Source organism: Tupaia chinensis, unplaced genomic scaffold (assembly GCF_000334495.1).
Source record: "Tupaia chinensis unplaced genomic scaffold, TupChi_1.0 Scaffold149333_1, whole genome shotgun sequence".
In the NCBI taxonomy this organism is placed as follows: Eukaryota; Metazoa; Chordata; class Mammalia; order Scandentia; family Tupaiidae; genus Tupaia; species Tupaia belangeri.
In genome coordinates, this window is record NW_006209177.1 from 201,148 (window position 1) to 208,100 (window position 6,953).

The following is a 6,953-nucleotide window of genomic DNA, read 5'->3' on the forward strand; positions in this document are numbered from 1 at the left end:
CTGAACAAGTGTGGGAGATTTATTATTGGTGAGAAGAAATCTGCCAGGGAGGGGAAACTCTCATCTTAGAGAGGGTTTTTATTTGTACATTTTCCAAATAAAAATTTGTACATTTTAAAATATAATTGGTTGGTATTTATTTCATGCTCCTGCTTTAGGAATAAATAAGTATTGAATCATACCCATTGACACTCTTTTCTCTGCATGTAGCACTTTAAAGAGAATACATTTATTTTCCTATGGAAGAATTTGGAGGACCAAGCCATGTTGCCCCCAAAAACGGAAATAAGGTTGTCTTTGAAGGATTAAACTTTAAACTCAACATATATTGGATGAAAGCAAAGTCACCTTAAAGCAGTGAGGCGATTCTCAATCCTGACTGCACTTGAGAATCACCTGGAGAGCTTTTAAAACATACTGACTGCCCCAGGCCCACCACCAGAGATTCTTATTTAATTGGGCGGGGGCAGGTGTTTTATTAAAAGCTCTTCAAGGGATTCTCACTTGCTGTCAGGGCTCAGAATGTTGCCTTAAAGAGACAGAGTACCTCATAGACTTCAATACTTCACTCACAACATATTATAGAATGCTTCCAAGGAAACAAACTGTTTTTCATAAAGAAGGAGAAGGGTGGGTTAAGCTTAAGGAGACTTTGGGGAAAAGCACTTTTTTTTGGCTTCTAGATATTAATTTCAATCACTCTGAAGTGACATAATTTTGTACCAAATGTTTAACAAGCACCCACTATAACTGCTAACTGTGAACTCAGCTTTATGTATAGCTGATTGGGAAAAAAAAAGGCATCACTTTTTCTTTTGACAAAAGATAGTAGAAATCTGAAAGAATAAAGGATGGATTATGAATTAAAGGTCATATTTACTAATCTAGCATCATAATTCCAGTTGGAGAATCTCCCAAGCAACTAGAAAGAGGATGTTGGAAATGTAAGGGTGTTTTTTGTAGCCCCATTTTTGCTTTGAGCCAATACAGGGTCTAGCAAAGAAGAAAATCTTTGAGACTGGAGGTGAGAACAGAAGCCTTTGGACAATAAAGAAGGCCCTCAAGAGCAGGAGATTCAGTGTATCGTGAACGAGGGAATTTCTTCTTGGCATCTTCTTCTTAATTTCTTCAAGTATTTTAGCCAGGTTTGGTGTGTCATAGTTTTGAGCCACAAACATGCCAACCAGGTTGCCCAAAGGAAATCTAAGCAGGAACTGGAGCATGATGTCAGTGATCAGGGCGCAAAGGGCAGCTGCAGCTCCACGGGATGGTTGGAACCTCGAAAGCATGTTTTTGAGCCCTTCTGTGATCATCCAATTTAAGATTTCACTCCCCACCCTCTCATTTCTATGTCCCTTCCCTGCCTTAATCATCTCATTTTATACGCTATTTTCTACCTACAATGTAAGTGCCATGAGAATAGGATTTTTTTCTGGCTTTATTCACTGCAGTATCTCTGATATCTATTAGACTTTAGAGTGTAGCATATGAGGATACTTTGGCAGATGCATAAGTAATGAATGAATGAGCAAATAAGTGAATGGGTAAATAAATGAAATGATTCACAGAAGCAAGTTCTCCTAATTCTTTGGCAAGTGATCCCTATTGTGAAAATGATATAAAAGATTATCTTTTATCTGAGATAAAACACTACAAAGTAAGCATTTGATGTGATTTGGATTTAAATGTGTTTGTCTAAGAAGAGAATGAATATGCTGTCCTTGAAATGATATGGGTCATATGACAGTGGTAATGAACTGACATTCAGATTATACATTTTTTAAAAAAAATATTTGTATTCATGATAGCACGTACATGTTCATGAGAGAGGGAAGGAAAGAGAGAGAGAGGGAGAAGACCCTTGAGAGAATCTGTTCATGCCATAAATCCTTTCCCCCAGCTCTCTAGCTCTGGCCACACACACGCATGCCTACTGTGTTTCAGGACATTCCAGACCAGGGATCTGAACCACAGTTGCTATGTGACTTCCCCCACTGCTGTTCAGAATACTACTGACTGTGTCACCTAGCTGGGTCCAGATTATACTTTAAATTATCAGGGAGAAGTACCTATAAGAGACAAAACAGAGAAAATGAACCAGTCGTGCCAAGTATTTGCTTCCTATTACATATTTTTGGTTTTGCATTTATAAATTAGCGTTTGGATTTTCTACATTATTCTTGTGCGCTTGATTAATGTGAGTGCACTTTGGAGTAGTGAGTGGATTCACCTCTGTCCTTTCTGCGTGATTCATTCAGGTTTCAGAATCTTCAATGCCAAGAGTTAGACCTTAGACCAGAGCAAATTCACCAAGGTCATGAGGATAACTCTGTGAAGCTATTTCCACTTTTCCCTAAAAGAGGCTTTCAAAATTCCTTTTACCCCTACTGTGTTTTAATAAACATAAACTCTTGCTCTGTTCTTGATTATGATTTGAAATTTCCAAGTATCTAAATGAAGGTTACTTCAAAATTTTCTTTCTCACACTACACAAACTGTGCTTTTAGCCACCCTTATCATCCCCACCCCAGGTGTTTCTGGTTTACCCACTTGGTTGAAAAATCACTTGTCCAAAGAAGCCCTCTAGGAGCACTTTTTTTTTTTTTTTGAGAGATTTTCGCTATAGGGCGCGTGCACTCTCTGAACAGACAGAGAGAGACATAGAGACAGAAAGCAAGAAATCACCCCCCGGGGGGATGGTCACGCCGCAATCCCTTCTCCTCCATTCTCCTCTTGGGATCATTCTCCTCTTGGGCACGCACGCACACGCGCCCGGCATGAGTTCTAAGCCACCAGGTCTGGGACATGAACTGCGGTCGACTACGTGGGAGTCCAGTGACATAGCCATTACACTAACTGCTGGTTCCCCAGGAGCACTTTTGTAGGGTTGACAGCTCCTCTGGCCTTTGACCAGCCCTCCTCATGGTGGACCATGATCAGCTCTCTCCTACCTCCCATACAGTAGTCCTAGTCTGTGGAATGAGCCAACCTACGCCAACTCCTTTTTCACGATATGAAGAGTTTTCCCTCATTATCTTCAATTAGTCTTCTGATGTATTGAACCCAGAGTGAAATAAACAAGCAAATAACGACAACTTTTTTTTAATGGGGAGCATTTTCATTATTTAAGGGAACAGACTGATCTCTCTGTTATCAGAGAAAGAGAAAGGACTTTGAGTCCGAAGTTCAAGCTACTCCACAACCAAGAAGTAGCTCCCTAGTCTACCTTCTACATAGGTTCATGCAGACAGTTCATCACCACAGAAAGCCCGGAGTAGCATCTCTTCCTCATGAAAGAGACAGACACAGAGACAGAGAGAAGTGAAGATATAGCACCTCCAACAAGGTCTCAGTGCCCTGATCTAACCCTAGCCTTTGCCAGCCCCAGATCTTGGGCATGCCCAAGGTACTCAAGGAGGTCTCTGGACATGAGCCTGAACACTTTCCCCTGCAGGCCAGCCTCACAGAGCATTGTACTGTACTCTTGCATCACTATCTGGTCCCCCAAAATAAAGGATTTTAGAAATAACCAGAAGCATATTCATGACACTAAAATAAATGCCTTTGTTTAAATATAGATCTGAACCACATACTACATTATTTTTGCTTAATCCATAAAAATCCCATAAGCAAATGGCCTTAAAAGAGGCTTTCAAAATTCCTTTTACCCCTACTGTGTTTTAATAAACATAAACTCTTGCTCTGTTCTTGATTATGATTTGAAATTTCCAAGTATCTAAATGAAGGTTACTTCAAAATTTTCTTTCTCACACTACACAAACTGTGCTTTTAGCCACCCTTATCATCCCCACCCCAGGTGTTTCTGGTTTACCCACTTGGTTGAAAAATCACTTGTCCAAAGAAGCCCTCTAGGAGCACTTTTTTTTTTTTTTTTGAGAGATTTTCGCTATAGGGCGCGTGCACTCTCTGAACAGACAGAGAGAGACATAGAGACAGAAAGCAAGAAATCACCCCCCGGGGGGATGGTCACGCCGCAATCCCTTCTCCTCCATTCTCCTCTTGGGATCATTCTCCTCTTGGGCACGCACGCACACGCGCCCGGCATGAGTTCTAAGCCACCAGGTCTGGGACATGAACTGCGGTCGACTACGTGGGAGTCCAGTGACATAGCCATTACACTAACTGCTGGTTCCCCAGGAGCACTTTTGTAGGGTTGACAGCTCCTCTGGCCTTTGACCAGCCCTCCTCATGGTGGACCATGATCAGCTCTCTCCTACCTCCCATACAGTAGTCCTAGTCTGTGGAATGAGCCAACCTACGCCAACTCCTTTTTCACGATATGAAGAGTTTTCCCTCATTATCTTCAATTAGTCTTCTGATGTATTGAACCCAGAGTGAAATAAACAAGCAAATAACGACAACTTTTTTTTAATGGGGAGCATTTTCATTATTTAAGGGAACAGACTGATCTCTCTGTTATCAGAGAAAGAGAAAGGACTTTGAGTCCGAAGTTCAAGCTACTCCACAACCAAGAAGTAGCTCCCTAGTCTACCTTCTACATAGGTTCATGCAGACAGTTCATCACCACAGAAAGCCCGGAGTAGCATCTCTTCCTCATGAAAGAGACAGACACAGAGACAGAGAGAAGTGAAGATATAGCACCTCCAACAAGGTCTCAGTGCCCTGATCTAACCCTAGCCTTTGCCAGCCCCAGATCTTGGGCATGCCCAAGGTACTCAAGGAGGTCTCTGGACATGAGCCTGAACACTTTCCCCTGCAGGCCAGCCTCACAGAGCATTGTACTGTACTCTTGCATCACTATCTGGTCCCCCAAAATAAAGGATTTTAGAAATAACCAGAAGCATATTCATGACACTAAAATAAATGCCTTTGTTTAAATATAGATCTGAACCACATACTACATTATTTTTGCTTAATCCATAAAAATCCCATAAGCAAATGGCCTTAAAAATTGAAGCTGAATGTTTTGTTATTGTATAAAATTGTTGCTCACGAATAGTTATTTCTGTGATTCTTTTAGATAACTGTTCTATACATATTCTATATACACACACACACAGAGGTTTTTTTGTGGTTTTTTAGTTTTGAAATCTCTACTGTGCTACCATTCATACAATGTAAGCAGGCTCTATATGCTTGTTCTATTGTGCAGTAAATATTTTTGAAATCCTAACACCTCAATTTGATATTCCTGACAGTGGAGTTATGCATACTCTATCAATATAAGAAAGATGTGTGCAATTGGTCCCTGATAATCTAACTGCATTTCTTTGTTGTTTTTCCAAAAGCTGCCTGGTCTAATTTTGTATATATGTTCTATTAAGTTGCCAACATTTTTCTAGTTCTGCTATCTATCTTGAAATGATGAATGTCATGCCGGGGCATTATTACTTTGTATCATTAACCATTAGCAACAGTAAGGAGTTATGGAGTAATCTCTCATTGTGCTAAGCACAAAATGCTTTTCTCTAAAATGAGCAATCTGAAGATAATCACATTTTATGAATGCAAATGATTTCACATTCTTATAAACACAATCTGTGTTCAAAAATCATTATTGTGCCAGTTTAATAAGCCATCACCATGAAATGGCTGTAAATGTGCTTGGTAAAGATGATAAATATTAATGGGACACTGATCAGAAGTTATACCTGTAGTCTAGTAAGGAATAGCTGAGAACAGTGGCAAAACTAAAATGCATTTGGCCCAGGGGTTTTGTGGGGTTTCATACTGTGAAATCCTCCAAACTAATTTCTGTTAACTACCCATCACCCCCAAAAGCAGCCAATAGTTCAAATCAGTTTCCAAAAGGGACATATTCAATTTGTGTCCAATTGTGGCTGACATTATCTAAGGTACGTGGATTCTGGTGGAGGTGACAAGGTAGCAGGTGAGTTTCAGTGTCATGATTAACCTGACAGGGTTATGGTGGGAAGTTGTAGAGTAGCACTTAAGTTAGTGGTTTTCTTGTGGGAGGATCAGGAAAAGGGGACCAGAGCCTTTAGGAGCCCAGATTTTGTATAATATGGTTGAAAACTTTTCCAGTGAAGAAGTGTATCTCAGTAGAGACAGGACATGTAATGTGGAACATATGTAAGGACCACATAAATAGAAGCACAGGTGTCTTTAACCCAGGCATCTTAGAGCTTAGCTTTAGGGCACAGAACTACTCTGGGAGTATGACACAGATCTGGAACCTGAACCTGACGTGGATTAGCCTACAGAGCATAGTGTTTTACAATTGGACCACTGCATAGCCTCCAAAGCATCTTTTTTTTTTTTTGGTCATAGGACATGTGTGCTCACTAGGGAGGGAAAGATAGAGAGACTGAGAGATAGAAAGTGAAAAATCACCCCTTAGTAGGGATGGCCAAGCCACAATTTCTTCTCCTCCATTCTTCCCTTGGAATTTTGATCATGAACACAGACACATGTACCCAGTGTGTTTTTTAGGGCACCAGGACCAGGACTTGAACTGCAGAGTTGGCCATGCGGAATTCAGCACCTTACCGCCATTCCACGTGTTGACCCAAAAATACATCTTTTAAAACTACTATGATAGATATATCGTTATTGAGCAAGAATTTCATTTTACCATCTGCTTTTTTTGTTCCTTTTGCAGTTACATAGAACTTTATTATTAATTCTTGCCTACGGGCATAGGTAGAAAAGGCCAAAGTCATTTCTGAGCCAATGCATGGAAGAGTTAGCATGTGCCTCCACCAACCTAGTTCTTTCTCTGCAGAATGAGTCGAGGATATTCTATGGTAGATTTTCTATCAGTCTTTGTATCTGAATCACTATGTTGGGCTAGAACTCTGCCATCCCCATTGAACAAGTAGCACAAATGAGACATTAACTTTTAATTTGATAGGCCACTGAGATCTCAAGATGAATTTGTTATGTGAGTATACCCTATCCTAGCCTCACTAATATAAGTATGTTGAATGGCAGTGTATAGCTCTCATGAA

At 40.4% G+C, this 6,953-nt stretch overlaps 1 pseudogene; it reads right to left on the bottom strand.

Annotated features, from left to right (window-relative positions):
• Positions 1 to 993: 993 nt before the first annotated feature.
• LOC114006634 (short transmembrane mitochondrial protein 1-like) lies at positions 994 to 1,223 on the bottom strand (annotated as a pseudogene).
• Positions 1,224 to 6,953: the final 5,730 nt, after the last annotated feature.